This window comes from Aythya ferina (genome assembly GCF_964211825.1).
Source record: "Aythya ferina genome assembly, chromosome: 1".
NCBI lineage: Eukaryota > Metazoa > Chordata > Aves > Anseriformes > Anatidae > Aythya > Aythya ferina.
The window spans coordinates 160870565-160886214 of NC_140296.1; the positions used below are offsets into that span (position 1 = coordinate 160870565).

General features: G+C 36.0%; 1 long non-coding RNA gene across 2 annotated transcripts in view; it reads left to right on the forward strand.

Moving 5' to 3' along the window:
* Window positions 1-15650, forward strand: part of LOC311430578 — a 75750-nt gene that overhangs the window by 17316 nt on the left and 42784 nt on the right. The window contains exon 3 of one of the 2 annotated variants that reach the window (XR_014688882.1): window positions 8106-8471. This is a non-coding gene — a long non-coding RNA (uncharacterized lncRNA). Of the gene's footprint in view, window positions 1-8105; window positions 8472-15650 lie in introns of those variants that run through there. The other variant, XR_014688883.1, reaches the window with a different exon arrangement.

The window sequence follows — 15650 nt, forward strand, 5'->3', positions numbered from 1 at the left end:
GCAGTGGGAAAGACCGGAAATCAGCAGTTTGGGGAAACTGGGAGGTCTGTCAAGGGATGTAGATAAAATTCAGTTCTGTGGAAAGGGAAAACACTCCTGCATGTTGTGCCACAGATAAGCACTTTCAAAAATAAATAAATAAATAACAACTGGTTCTATGCATAAGTGGGGGCAGAGAACACAGTGGCCACTTAAGTAGAGAAAAAAGAGTAAATTTGCTGGAAAAAGCCATGTTTAAAAGGGCAGCATATAAAATATTTTCTCTGTCCATTTAGTAAACATTTTTTTCTAAACTTTCCCATGGAAAATTCAATTACCTTTAGAAAAAAGTTACCAAAACTGAAGCTCCAATTTATTCACTGTAATGTTAACCAAAGGAACTTTAATTTACCTCTAAATGAAAAACTCAGTGAATTTTAAGTTTCCATTATACAGATATTTTGTGATTCTTTGAGGAGTGCAGGGGGAGGAGGATAAAAAGGGAATAGGGAGGAGAGAAAGTAGCTATGGCTTATTTTAATTAATAGCAATTTAAGTATGAGCAATTTTCAGCATCTTAGTATTTTTTCCAGAAAATAAGAAAGTGGTTACTATCTACTGTGACTTTTATTTTTCCCTTTGAGGTACTCTGCATTCCTCCTGTTGATTATAATACACTTAACAGTTGTGCTTGCAGACTTACAGATGTAACACATGCTGATTTGTCCTCCCAGAGGCATGGTAGACTTGACATGCAATTTTTGAAATACTGTGTTTGTCGCTGTTGAAAAGCTCCTAAGACTATAAACATCATTATTTCATTAAAAAAAAAAAAAAAAATGAAAAAAAATCAATTTATATAGCATGCTGTGTTTGTACATATATGCAGGTATGAGTTCAGAATATTCATAAAAATATTGAGTGCTGTGATGGTGTAGATACCATAATATGAAAAAGCACTTTTCAGTAGGTTTTGATGTAAAATAATCACTATATTCATAATAACTGCCTTTTTTAGCGCTGTGCTCCCAAAGATTTGCTTCAAGTATCTCCTAGAGATGCCAGGATAAAAGTATTATTATCCTGCTGGCAGTTCAGAAAGTAGGTCCTTTTCCAGGCACACTTAAGATCTAGTCTTGTAAGTGTGAAACATCTCCCTCAAATGTGATCAAGACACTTAAGCACTTCTTATTTTTTATAGCAAATTGTAGCCTTTCCTGGATTGTCTTTTTAAATCTTCTATCAAGTGACAGCAGTGGAAATACTTCCTGAAGGACTGGTAAACATACTAATAAATTTATCGAGAAAACCTTAGAATTTCTTGAAGTCTTGGTTTTCTTATTGTAACACTAGTCACCACAGCATCTGAGCAGGATTTATTGGAATATATATTTTTTTCTTCTTAACTAGCCTTGTTGGCACAAGGTAAGGTTGACTATAATATATTTAAGGATGTTTAATAATATTTAGACTAGTCCAGCTGGCATGAGTCACACTAAGAAAAAAAAAATTAACAGTTTTGATATAATTTGCTTAAATAGTAGTGAGATAGGTCCTAACACGTCTGCAGAAATGGAACAGTGCTGACTTATGATAGCACTATTGCAGGGCGCTTTCAGGGTGTGTGGAGCAAATATTAGCATTTTCTCTGAATGCTTCTTTTGAAAGGAAGAGTTAGGAAATGATTCTACAGCCTCGGCTCTGTTTCCATGCAAGTTTTTATTTTATTTTATTTTATTTTATTTTATTTTATTTTATTTTATTTTATTTTATTTTATTTTATTTTGTTTTAATTTTTTTTAAGTCTATGCTTATGAGGTTCCTTCTATTGCTTCACCAATTTCATTGCTCTTCTGGAATGTTGCTGTCATGTGAGATAGTGCCCATGGAGAGAGAGAAAAGGGGAGGGGCTTTTAGTACCTTGTGCTAATCCCATTCAGCCCTCAAATTATCCCTGTTCTGCAGGGGCCTTCTATCTGTGAGTATATGATATCCATCCATCAGCATTTGCAGCTCTGTGGAGGTTGTTTCAGGCTGAGGTCAGATTTACACAGCTTTTATTAAAGAATCACTGATGCTGGAGGTGGAGAACAACCTGAGAGAAGGTCTCTTATTTTGTTTGTTTGTTTTCTTCCCCGTGTGAAATTATATCTTTAACTTATTTTTCTGTTTTGTTTCTTTGTTTGTTTCTTTGTTTGTTTTTAGTGTTAGATGTTCTTCGAAACTGAACTTGTTGCCATGATGAAGAGAACTGTTTCTTAATTTAACAAATCTCACTGATAGTGTTTTCCAATGTTCAATCTTATTTTTTCCCTTCTTAATGTCATCTTAATAAAACCATCCTATCTTCCTGCATCACACTAAGCGGTTTACTGAGTCTCATGACAGACAATTGTGTTCCTTTGGTCACTGGTTCAGGCAATAACTGCTTGGTTAGCATCATCTCTCTTTTATCCTCCCTCAACAGTTTCAGTTTCCTTTTTATTTTATTCATTTTGGTAGGGCTCAGAGTAAATGTACTTCATGTCTGAGGAGGTTTTTGGTTTGTTCGCGCATGTTGTTTTTTTTTTTTTAATACTACTTCTGACGAAGACCCTGAGCTTTCTTTGAACTACATGGAAGTTTTTGGCAGGTTACACTTACATTAAAATAAGAATCAGTTAGAAGGTCAGAAAGCTTTCCCAAATGGTTGTTTTAATGAGCACAAATATTAAGGCTAATTTAGATACAGCCATAACTATATGTAACTGTCAGCTCAGGAAGAAGGGCACTGAAAGCCTCATGGGCTAGAAATGATACATCGAAGTGCTGGAGCAGTTGTGAATCTCCTGGCAGGAGTGCTTTGGGAGAGGAGAAGTTTCTCTTTAAAGGAAATTACTGTTTTATGCACAGCAGCAGAAGTGGGGAAAACATTTAAATAAGAATTTAGAGAGAGGAGAGGAGAGAGGGAGAGAGAGAGAGAGAAAGGTGTGTCTCTTATGGCACAATTAGTTCAGAGTTGGCTCTCCTTCCATCAGGACACGCGAGGAGAAGGTGACAAGAGAATAGTTAGTAAATGTTTCTTCTGGCAGCCCAATAAAAGGAAGTTTTGAAACCCTTCCTGGCAGCATGAGCTTGAGTTGCAGAACTCAGTGCCAGAGGACGTTAAGGAGGACGAAAGTTTAAACGAGCTAAAAATGGAACTAGGGGGGTTCACGGAGCTGTAAAACACAACTGTCTAGATGTTGTCTGCTTATTCTCTTTAAATCATAAATTTAACAGAAAGTAGGAAGAATACGTCCTGTTTTTATATTCTTCACAGACTGCTTGCTCTATGCCATGGTCAAGGACAACATTCAATGTGAGTTAGGGGCCTTGGATTTCTTTCTGCAGATATAGGAGATACTCACTTCAGTGGATATTTCTTTTTGTTTGTTTGTTTTTAAAGGATGCCCTGAAAAAAGATTTTCAAGTGGTTTTCACTCTGCTCTGACATGTGTAAGGAGGTAATGCAGAGATGTTCAGTAAGACTCTGTAGTGATCAGGGAGGTCAGGTCTTACAGTCTTCTACTCTTTGACAAGCTTTGCAGGTCTTGGATAGAAATTGAATCATGTATTTGTCATTACACACTCACCTTCCAGAACAGATCCAAATTTCACTTCATATGTTTAGAAAAATGTGCTGCAGTGTTCTGTACTTCTTTAGTGATGGTTTGTGTCCTTTAAAATTATATTCTAACCAACTTCAGCATGGAATTTTTTATACAATATTTTGTCAAGAAACATAGATTTAATAGACTCTGACTCTCTTTCTGTCCTTGATAAGGTTTTGATATAATTTGCTTAAATAGTAGTGAGATAGGTCCTTGATAAGGATGCTAGTTGTTTCCTTATTGGTATAGATACTTTGGTTGAATTGCCTATGTCGATTTTGATTTCAGAAAATTAGGGAAGAAATAAATACCAGAACTCGCTACTTCTTACACAAATGTTTTTTCTTCAGCTTCTTGGTAGGTGACAATCTCAGACGCTTTTAGGAATCAGTCCATAATAGCACATTTGTGGCTTACATTTCAGGGTTATGGTAGTGTAGTGATTAATTCTGAAAAAAAAATGTGGCCTGCAGCTAGTGAATTTTACCATTAAGGTCTTCAGGATTGAAATGAATATTTGCAAGTGCACTTTAGTCCATTCTCCACTGTTTTTAGATTCTTCTATTCTCCTTTCCTGGAAGAAGAAGTAAGATAAGACTGAGGAGATAGGGTTGGGGGTGGGGAGGTGTGTGGGAGAGAGATTAACAGTGCTGAAGACAAATAGCTATTTGGCTTTTCTTCAGAGGTTTGAAATTCCTAAAATATTTGGGTTTTGAGAATTAATGTATTTAGTAAAAGAGAAAAAAAAATGCTAATGTCATTAGCATTTTCATTTATGGATAATTCTCTTTTAAGTTGTCCTTTCCCAAGAGTAGTTTTAAAATTGGTGCTAGTTATTCCAGAAGAGAAAGCAAAGATTGCTTTTAGACTGGGGGTTGGGACTTTACTTACACATGAATCCCTGAAGAGTAGAACCACTTGTTCTGTTTAGCTCTACCTTAATTGTATTGAAATGTTTCAGCAGATAGTTATTATTTGAAATATCATCTGTCACTTAAAAAGGTATGTGAAATTATCTTAGAATATCAGTCATAAGAGTTCCTTGAATTACTAGTTCACAATTTAGAGTCGTGCAAAAAAATTTTCATAAATTGTTGGATGAACATTAGTTCTCTAGTGAACTAGCTGAATTATGATGAAATACATATATCATTGAAGTTATATCTATACAAAATAATATATTTTTTGTGGAATTACCATGGGTGTATCCTGCTTTAGCAAGATATATGACTTGATCTGAAACTACTGGAAAATATTTTCTGCTTATATTAAAAAGCCTAGGAAAGCTGCTTTTTTTTTTTTTTTTTTTTTTTTTTCTCCAAATCTTGGCACATGAGTGCATATGATGTGTATCCTTTGTCTTCTAAAATTCCAGCAGCCAATGAACACAGTTATGAAATTTTGCTATCAAAATCAGCATTTAATATCTGTATGGCAAAATTCAAGTGACTGAAGTCTACAGATGCATAAGCTTATGTGATTGGTCAGATTACAGATTTGGTTCCTGAAAATATGTCCTCTCTTTGGAAGAAGATCTGAAAGGATGTGCATTGGTCAGAAACAGGCAGAAGTTCCCAAGCAGCAAAGATCTTAGTATTTCACAGCTCTTCCCAGCTGGGTTTCTACCTAATTTGGCACACATATTGTAGTTGACCTCAGACAGAATAATTCAGATGTTTGAACCTCTTAGATGTGTAGCCAAAAGCGAGCTGTCTTGTTGCATGTATTTTTAAACATCTGCAAGCTGAGCTGGGAAGCAGAATGCAAATTCTAGGGCTTGAAGATACCTGTGAGGTTATGAGAATCCCTTTGAGATCATGGGGAATCCTGGTGCCTATGAACATATGTTTTTCCAGGCACACTGTGTTTAGTATTTGCTTTAGTTTCTGGTATTCCAAGCACAAATGACAATAGAAATAGCTCATCAATAATTTAAGAGTAAATGTACAATCTGACATAATATCTTTTGTTGAACCTTTTAATGCATATCCCATGAGGACTAGAGAAATTATTTCCTGCAGTTTGTATTACTGCTATATTCTGCTATAGGAATAATTTGTTGTTCATGTATGCCAGAAATATTTAATGCAGTAGCCAGTTAACACTAGCAGAATTGTTTCTCTTGGTAGCTCTCTTTTATGCAGTGTAAGTACCATTACATAGAGCAATGACATTTGCAATAATACATGTACACTGCAGAGGAATTCCCATGCCTCATAGTTATGGGAAGACAGGGGCTAAGTCCTCCACTCATGGTCCTGTGGGGATTAGGTGGGGAGATTTGGGTTAGCATTTTGAAGCTATAGGTTAATATAAAGATGTCCTGATTGTTTTAGCCTGCCTGAATATTGTATATATATTCCCTGTTTTCACTGTATAGTACTTTTCACTTGAGATATTCCGTTATCTGACCGTGATTTTTAAACGCATAGTGGGGAAGCTTGCATTTCACCAGGGTGCCCTACATTCACTGGTTAACCTTTTGAGGCAGAACTGTATTCTCTAAACATTGATTTTTGAAATACTTAAATTGTCTGCAACTATAGGTTTGATTCCAAGAAAGGATAATTGGTTCTTTATAAAGCCACCATTGTACAGAATAGCATGAACTCTGTTGGTGTTTTTCTGTGGAGGTCATTCTCATAAACACATGATAATCCGGGATTCTTTCTGCTATGAAAACATCACTGTTTTTTTGTTTGTTTTTGATTTTTGGCTGTTTCTTTGTTGTAATGGTGACTTTTGGCCAAACTGGGGTTTAGTCTTAGGCACAAAACTTACACCTACCTTCTTGTGTTAGCCATGTAACAAAGTTGCATTTCAGTGGCTAGTGAAAGGACTTGTCTTTGCAGGTATTCTTAAAGCCCTCTCAAATCCCTGAAAAGTTGCAATCTCATTTCAGAAACATTGCAAGCATCGATTAACATAAGGCAAAGAAATGGATGCGTATCATCACATTAGATGATTTCACATCACTTGCTAAAACCCAACACCACAAATTCAGTAGGTTCAAAACTTCCCTTGGGTTTGCGCAGTTCCAGTCTGCGAGGTCCTTTGTGGCAAAAGCTGTTGTTTTACAAATGTGGACAAAGCAAACGATGTGGGCACCTGCAAGTTTGTGAGTTCATATAGCTTTCCCCATTTGGGATCTGCTGCCAGTATGTACTTAAAGATGAGGCATGCTGTCATCTCTCTATAGCAATCCTTCTTTTTTTTTTTTTTTTTTTTTTTTTTTTTTTTTTTTTTTTTTTAATAGAGAAGTGTGTTAGCTTGGGAAAATGTGTTTTCTCAGCCTCAAGTTTTAGCAGGATAGTGGAGAGGGTAGCTTGAAGAAGCAGTTGAAGTTGCCACAGATATGGTTTCATATGATATTGGGGTCATGTGTGCTTCAACATCTTCAGTTAGGAGGCACACAGGAGCAACTTCCCTGAAAAGTGCCCTCACTGATTTTAGCTGACTGAACTATGTTTAATATCCTGGCAGTGATAACTGAGCATGGTATCTTCTTAGTCAATGAACATGAGGAACTGCAGTTATGACCTTTTTTTTTTTTTTCTCCTCTGTAAATTGTTGGCTTTGGGTTTTGGGTGGAGGAAAGCCCTGGGTGGAAGAAAAGGAGAGAAATAATTGAGCCTCACTCCATAAATCAAAATATCCAACAAGATCTAGACAGGAACTCAAATGTATTTCTGAACACTACAATCAGTATATTTAGGATTGATGATTTGGCACATCAGAAACCCGTAGTTTCAGTGGCCTTAGCTATGCTGATTTCAATCGAAGATAATATGCTCTAGTAATTTGCTGACTAGATACATTACAATAGGTCCATACAAAACTGCCTGATCTAAAAGAAATGTATTAGAACTGCACCCTTTTATGCTCAAATAAAATGTTTATGGGAGATATGTCACATTTTGGAAGGTGCTAACAGGGATGCACATCATTTGGAAAAACAGAGCACCTCTGAGAATGGCAATTTTGCAATACTGAGCTGAGAAACTGCTGCCCAAGCAGTGTTTCAGGAGAACAGACACAAGGCAAAGAGATCTCCTGGAGATTGTTTTCAGGGAACAATAGTGGTTCATTTAGTGCTTGGGTTCCCCCCCTCCCTCCTCTCCCCTTCCCCCAATAATTGTGACATTTGATTAACTCTGAAGTTTTCTGCGGTGTCTTATGATAAGGTAAACTATTTGCATTCTGAAATGTGGAGCTCATTAAAGAAATAATTTGGCTATAACATGAAGAAAAGCTTAATTAATAATAAGCTTGAGAGGAAAGTACATTCTCTCTGGAAAAAGAAAAATAATCAGTGGACTATCAAGAGAAAGCTTTGAGTTGAGTCTAAGTGTATTTGGCAGCGTGGCTGTTCTTGTGGGTTTATTTCTGTCATCTTAACACCGGGCTTGTCACAAAGCAGCTCCAACGGTGTCATTTCAAACTAGGATGTCACCCACAGTGTGGAAAACAACTTTTATACTTTCTCTTCCTCAGGAGTTGCTGACAGAGCCGTGAAGTTGCCAGAGATCCTCCCTGTGGCCTGAGCCGATGCCCCTGGGGAGCCCCGCACCGAGAGCCACAGACCTCCGGGTGTGACGCAGGTGCGTGAGAAGCACAGGGAATGCGACTCCCTATTGATTTTACATTAATGTTTGACACTTAGAGTGGGGGTCATATTCTGGTGGCAATTACCCTCAAGACATGCACCATTGTGTGAAATAAATGTCAGTGCTTACCGTCTGTAGAGCTGGCACTCTGCTGATGCACACAGTTGAAGATTATGAAATTTTAAGCCATCTCCACTTCTCTCCTGGCTGTATGTCCTAAAAAATAATTATTAAAAACATAATGTAAAGGTTATTTTTATGCTCCTTGTTGCTGTTCTTTAAAGTCTTAGGGCAAGAATAAACGGTCATGCTAACCAGCAAGGGTGAATGTTTGCCTGGTCTCTCCACTGTGCAGCACCTTCTTTAACTCCCTTAGCCTCTCTGTTGACTTTTTTCATGAAGGTCAGATAATAATTACAGGAGAGAGAACACTAATGTTTAGTATACGTTACCTAGTTCTGATAAACCATGAGACAGCGATTGACAGAAATCAGTCAAGTTCTGAAAAAATATGAGTCAGGTTTCCTGTTTGATGATGTACACACATTTATATAAATATTCTAATATTTTTCTTGAGTTTTGGTTTCTAAGCTATTAGAAGAGCACTCAGGTGCAAGATGAAGCTTTTATTTGTAATTTTATTGCTAGTGAAAAGTGCGTGCCTCATAACTACAACTGAAATCCGCTATTCTTTTAGTCAAATACCGATGCACAATAAAGGAAAAAAAAAAAAAAAAAAGACATGCCCACCATACTATGTCAGAGTATAAAGTTTACTGCTGTGGGAGCACTCTGTGATTTGCAGAGAAAAGCTATGTTTGTTTTGTTTTAGCCTACTGCTGAGAATAACAACTGCTTCGCTGTGGAGAACACTGTCCACTGATATGTGGAGAGAAACATCTTATTAATATATTTTAATGCCAGAGAAATAATTTGATAATGTGAAATAATTTGATTGTTGCTATTCTGAACCTGAAGACTGGACTGGAAGAGTCCAGGGCATAAGCTTTCCATGGTGACTGAGATCACCCAAAGTTATGGGAGCTGTGCACTCTGTGCTCATAGCTGGTACCTTCAGAGATCAGAGCTTAATTCTCACTGGAACTTCTCTGGAGCTGTCAGTGGCCTTTAACTTCTTATAGATGAAAAACAAACTTATCTTACAGATAAAAACAAACAACAAAACAAAACAAAAAACTAATATAAATGATCCAGGTTTTAGGAAAGATGCCACATTATTTTCATAAAAACAAACATTTTTAGAAGAAATACTTTTGGCTGGACAAATGATTATGTACTTCTCACTTTCAGTTTTCTCTGTGAGTTAAGGAAACTTAAAAATGTATGGCTACAATGGTGTGTTACCTGTTTTAACCTTAAACATTACTTAGTCCAGTTGTTCTAAAGTAACTAAGAAACATTAGAGATACCAAATGAGCTGCTTAAAATAGATAAACTCTTTTGAGACATTACAGAAAGAGTGACTTGTTTGCTTAAACTTAAATAAGAATTACTTCCTGGTGTCTTTCCCAAGTTTTGGACAGGTAATACATTCCAGGCTTAACATCAAAGCTTGTGAAATCTCTCTTCTCATTAAATTCTTTTCAGTTACTGTACAATGATTTATGTAAGTGACTTCTGTTGCTAGTTTAATGATTACCTGCTTTTCTTGCTTTGTTTTCTTGCATAGGATCACAGGTTCACTAGCCAGCCACTTAAGTGATATCAGTACTGGACTAGAAATGTTAGATTTTTATACTGGAATTACTGGAATGTCTCCACAGTGTGAAAAAAAAAAAAAAAGGGGGGCGGGGAGAATTATTGTTTCACCCTTGAAGAAATATAACACTGATTAGAAACTAGGTTATTAAGATTGGAGAGAGATTGCTTGAAACTGTGCTAGCTTTTCATATTGTACTATATTGGAAAATGGTACTATGACACAATTAAAAAAAAAAAAGAATTAAAGTTACTTTTGACTGTATACCATTTTCAGTGTTCTTTGATTCACAAATACTTTTATTTCTTCACTAGTAATCTGCCAAGTCTAGAAAAATTTTTATTTTAAATTCATAGTAAGTTACTGCATATGTTTTTAACAGGGTATTATACTAAGATTATTATTTCTTTCCTTACTGGCAGGATGTTTTCCAGGCATAAATGTAAATGTTATAGCAATCTAATTGAACAATATTTTTATATTACTTATGTCGTCAAGCACATAAGGTTATTTTTCAACAAGCTAGAAAATATATGTCAAGTTTCAGTTACATAGAAAGACTCTCATCCAATTTTTATTTTATAACATTCTCTTATTCAAGATATTTCTAAGAAAAATATGAGAAATATTTAATTATTTTTTTTTCCCCAACAAGGAAAACAATAGTGAGAATAGCAGAAACTGTTTATTTGGTGCATAAAAAGCTTCTCTGTTCATAGGAGATGCAAGTACCATTTGTTACAGTGTGTCAGCGAAGTCCTTTTTTCACGTTGTGGATTATAGTTTGCTTACAGTTTCCAGTACAGAAAATTATTTTAAGGTACGGTTTAGGCAGTAAGCCTGCAATAGTTTATTATGTTGTGAATTTCTGTTGCTTGTTCCTATTGTGCAGGTAATGACTTTGGAGGTGGAGAGTAAAATGAAATTCCCCATTGAGTAGATAAATACCCATTTATTATTGCTTCTCTAGGTGCCAAATTATAGACTAGTTGATAGTGAGAACCTCTATCAGATTTTAGCCTTTGACTTGAGATGAGTGAGCTAATCACATGACTCATATCACCTCCAAAGAAAAAGCACCTCTTCAGAAAAAGTGGTTGAAAGACTGTTGCTGCATTATTAATAAAAACAGAGGTAACACAGAATCCCTGATCTCTCAGGATGATGAGGTGAGACTTTGAATTGTCCCATAGGAAACAGCTTTATTTTATTTATTTTCTTCCAACAGGTTTTGCATTTCCTTTGTTGCCAGAGGCAGCTGTAATGCTTTCAAGTATGGAGTACAAAATGCAAATAGCAACTCTACAGTTGATAAGTGGTTGGAAATGTTCAGTGCCACAGAATGGCAAACCTGCTTGGAATGTATCTCGTACATATATTTCCACTTTGTAATACATCTGCTTAGACTTCCTGGGTAGCTTTGACAAGTAAGGAACAATGTGCAGTGATGCTCATACTCTGCTAATGTCACAGAGCTGGCAATACGGTATGGTAAATACAGTACTTAGGGTGAGCATCTAAAGAATATAATACTGCTTTGGTGAAAAAAAATCACTGTTGCTTATCAGTAACTATGAACTTTGAATTTTTGAAGGAGATACATGTCAGAGGCTGATCATTTCTTTAACGACAGATGGTATCGTTTAGTGACATCATTAAAAATGAACAATTTGGAATCAGCTATGTTTAATGTGTAGTATCACTATTTGTATTTTGACAATTTGGAATCTGTGCTCTAGTAGCTTTGCCCTGGGAATAATGACTATCAAGTTTGGCTGGTAATGTATAATGAGAGCCAGGCTGGTAATGTATAATGAGACTGATGACACCTAACCCATGTAAAGTACGAGGAGCGGGGGAATCCCTCTGGTCTAGTACAGCCTTAAAACTTACAATTCACTGTTGCTCTTTCAAAAGTGACTGCTTATTTTCATAATATAGTACACTATGATTCTTGCTTAATGGAAGTAACTTTGTTCAGGTATGTGAACACAGCATGTTTATTTTTGTGACCTTATTTTTGAATAGCAACTCTGACTATGCAAAACGTCTATTAACCCAGTAAGTACTTAGCTAATGAAACAATACAATACACTTCAAAACCAATATGCATTCAATAGGTAATGTAATGAAGCAGTGTTCACACCACAAAACAGATTGCAGATTATAAATTAATGAGTTTTTGTTTTTGTTATTTTCATGTTAGTTTTTTCTTTAGGTTAGGTGGCTAATAGTTTTTATTGCCCAGTCAGTGATTTTATTATTAAAAACTGCCAAAGGACAGTTTTAGTTTAAAAACAGCACCACTCAGTAAGTGTTAAGTGCAGTAGGCAAGCACAATGTCTGTATGTCGGCAGTAAAGAAAGTAGTGCTGTGGAAGTTAACAGTGTGTTTACAGTTGCATATCATACTCCTTTAGGTGGTCCATGACTTTCATGAAAGGCCAAATGAAATCAGTCAGGAGGACCAGCAGACTAAAAAACTTGCACACATACACAAAAAAAAACAAAAACAAAACAATTATTTTGAAAGAATTATTTTTTTTTCCATCTACTGAATAATAATAAAAAAACATTTAGGTTCAAATAATTCGAATACATGAAAGGTTGCTGCAAAGAGGAGAAGAATAAGCTTTCCTCTTTGTGGGGAATAGAACAATAATAATAATGCACTTAAATTGTAATGAGGGATATTTAGTTAGACATTAGGGGAACATTCTGTAGGTAAGGTTAGTGAAGGATGGCAGCTGATTGATTGGAGATGCTGTGGATTCTCTGCTGGAGGGTTTGGGAATGAGGAAACATCCATCAGAGTTGGTGCTCCTCGCTGGGAGGAGAAGGATGGATGAGATGGCCTACTGACATCGCTTCCCACCCTACCTTGCCCAGGTCTGTTTTCATGCTGTGTTGGGACCCAGTGAGGTTAGAAACTGACCTGAAACAGCTTCTTTACCCTAAACTTTTTATGACAGTACATCTAAATTTACTCTGCTTAGGGCATAAGATAATAAAGCTTTAATATACTTTTCACCAGTAAGTTTCCATAAGACTTCTTCCGCAAAAAGGGTGTTAAGAGGACAGTCAAACAAAATTTGGATTTCACTTGTGAAAATGCAGCCTATGTATGTAATCCTATTTAAACCCCAGTATTTTTATCATTGGGCAGTATTCTATGTGCATATGAAATCTTTTTCTTATCATTTGAAACAAAATTTGCATATTGTCATTGGGGATACTGTCATGGAGCCTCAGAAATTCACGGCTTCAGTTCCAGTTTTATTTAAACAGGATTTGATGAGATTAATTAAAATGGGGGTTGCAAATGCCCTTCTGTTTTTCTGGATGTAGGAACATAAAGTCAGTCCTTCTTATTCTGAGTCTTTGTGGCATTACATCATGTCCCACATCAATTAAAAATTTCTTCTTTAGGGAAGGTGTTATTTACAGTAAAATCCTATGGTATTCAAAATAATATAAAGTGCCTGGTCACAGTTGATTAAGACGTTTTCTAGAACAGATAGCAAAGTTCATCGGAGCATTAAGGAGGGTATTCTTGTTATCTTGTATCTACAGTCTAGACACTTGAATAATCAGCAGAGCCATTAGAATGTCTGCCTGTAAGAATACTAGTATTGGTATGAGAAAACAGAAATATTTCTTGCTCATCATGGCCTGTCTTCCCCATTTGTCCTTGCATCTGACTTTTCTTGTTTAGATTTTAATTTGTCCTACTCGTAGTTTGTTTTTCCATTTCTTCTTTTTATTTTGATCAACAGCTGGAACAGAAAAATAGTATTGGAGTCGTATTGATGTTTTTTCATTGACTGCTAGCAGAATTAAACTGGCTGATATTTTTCAATCTTAATTCATTTTATTGACAACACTGGAGAAGAGAAAAGCCTTTTTTTTTTTTTTAAAAAAAAAAAAGTAGAAATCAAACCATTGTCTTTCACAAATGCTTATTCCAGCATGCTCTTAGATTTGGAAAGATCAATGCAAAGTCTATCTAATCTATCTAGTCTTCTAATTGGGAAAAAATTTAATTGTGAGCTTGGACTTCAAGTAGAGCAGTGGTCTTTCTGAGTATTAAAACAGTGGCATATGTGGCTCCTGCTTCTCTTAAGTTTCTTATTTAAAAAGCACAATTAAAAGTATATTTTGCTGCTGCTGTTAAAACACATTTGTTCTATGGCAATTTTGGAGGGGGAATTTGCTCTGAGTCCAACAGGATGAGGCTGAAGTGCTACACATGAGAGAGAATATATTCTAGTGGGTTTTTAATAGATTTAGAAAAAACACTGTTTGTCTTACAGAAACAAGTAAAGGGCCTCCTGTGACACATAAGATTTTGTAAGCACACTGAACTGGCAATCAGCTAATCTCCAGTGTCAGAATGATATCAGTAATTGGATCCCCTATGAAGCAGCAGGAGTCAGTGGTGGGTGGATTGTGTATGTGCAGTGCAGTGCAGGCAGCTGAGTTCTCTGTGCTCAGCTGTGAGGTTGTGGGAGCACAATTGCCACAGTACCAGGAGATTTGAGGCAGGTTTTTAATTACTGCTTTATTGAATTATTTGGTATTATTTCTTGCAAGTGTGCAATGAAACACCACGTGAGAATACTAATTTCTACTCCATTAATCATGGGCAGTAGCACTTCCGTTGCATGCTTGTAACCTGCTTGTGTGTTTTAGTTTTATATTAATCATGAGAGATGCTATTCTTACATTTCTGTAGACAATTTAGGTAAATTTTTGAGTCAGAAATAATATTTTTATCATGCTTGTGATAATAGGATTGAAACTCACAGGAGAGATTTCAGCTTTACTGGGTAACACCATGGGAATGCTTTGTTGTTTGACAACAAAAACCCAAAATGTGGAAGGCAGAAGTATGAAAGGGTTTATTTTCTGTTCCGTTTGTAATACGTACTCCTATTTTGACTCAATTAAATATCAAAAGTCCCTGTTCTTCTGCGAGCATTTTCACCAAGAGCAATAACTCCTACAAGACAGATGTCCTGATATTTTTGAAAGAGTGGTTTAAATATGTATATGTATTTTTTTTGCATCTATTTGATGTTTAAATTAATTTTAGACACAGACATGGATGTAAGGGATGTAAGATGCTCTTTCTCTTTTAACTGCCTCAGTCCATACTCCTGTGAAGAAGTATAGCATGTTTTTCAAGTCATTTTGGGGCCATAACAGGCCAACTTTTTAAATCACTAAAGTGCCAAATAAAGCCAAGCCTTTGAAACTGTATAAAAATGGTTACTATCATCTGATGTATTTAGAATCCATGAATTGAACAACAGCTTTTGAAATTGATTTTCTTCCAGCTTAGACATAATTTCCCCTCCACCACCACCTGCAACTGTTTCTGGCACTTGAATGAGTCAAAACACTCAGAATATATTTTCCTATCTTATGCTAAATCTGAAAGACCTCAAAGTAAGTCCCTACTGGAATGATCTCCCTTGAGTTGAATTTAAAAATGGAGAATGCCCCTGTGGGGAATAGGGAATATATATCTAAGGGAATGCACAGAGGGAGCATTTTAAGTAGAGTTTTATTTAAAATAGATGTTTGTGTGTTCTACATTTAAATTCTATTTCAGTAACTTCATAAAATCAGCTTAGTTTCAGTGTTTGTCCTCCAGCTTCTGGATCACTTTATTTGTTGCTTTGCAGACCAGCACTAGGCAAACAGGGGC